The sequence below is a fragment of the Erythrolamprus reginae genome, chromosome 6 (genome assembly GCF_031021105.1).
Source record: "Erythrolamprus reginae isolate rEryReg1 chromosome 6, rEryReg1.hap1, whole genome shotgun sequence".
Classification (NCBI taxonomy): Eukaryota; Metazoa; Chordata; class Lepidosauria; order Squamata; family Dipsadidae; genus Erythrolamprus; species Erythrolamprus reginae.
In genome coordinates this window covers 89,720,472-89,720,781 of record NC_091955.1, presented here as the reverse complement: position 1 = coordinate 89,720,781, position 310 = coordinate 89,720,472, and positions in this window count along the sequence as shown.

The following is a 310-nucleotide window of genomic DNA, read 5'->3' as shown; positions in this document are numbered from 1 at the left end:
GAAAGAATGGAAAACAATTAGTGTGTTGATGTCAGCTTAAAGGAGGTCACAGCAAGATCAATCTTTTCAGCATCTGTTCTTTAATTTAAAGAATGGGGGAGGAGTAGCGGTGTCCACTACTCATCACTATGGTAACTTTCAATATTGTACAACCAGAACCAGTTAGGTTTCCAACATCACTTGTGATGGATAGAAGTGAAAAAAAGAAACCCAGCAACAAACAGAGAAATGTTCAAAAGCAATAAGGCAAAGGATAGGGAGATACTCAGTATTGGGTTCCTACTGGTACGGATGAGAACGCCACACTGAT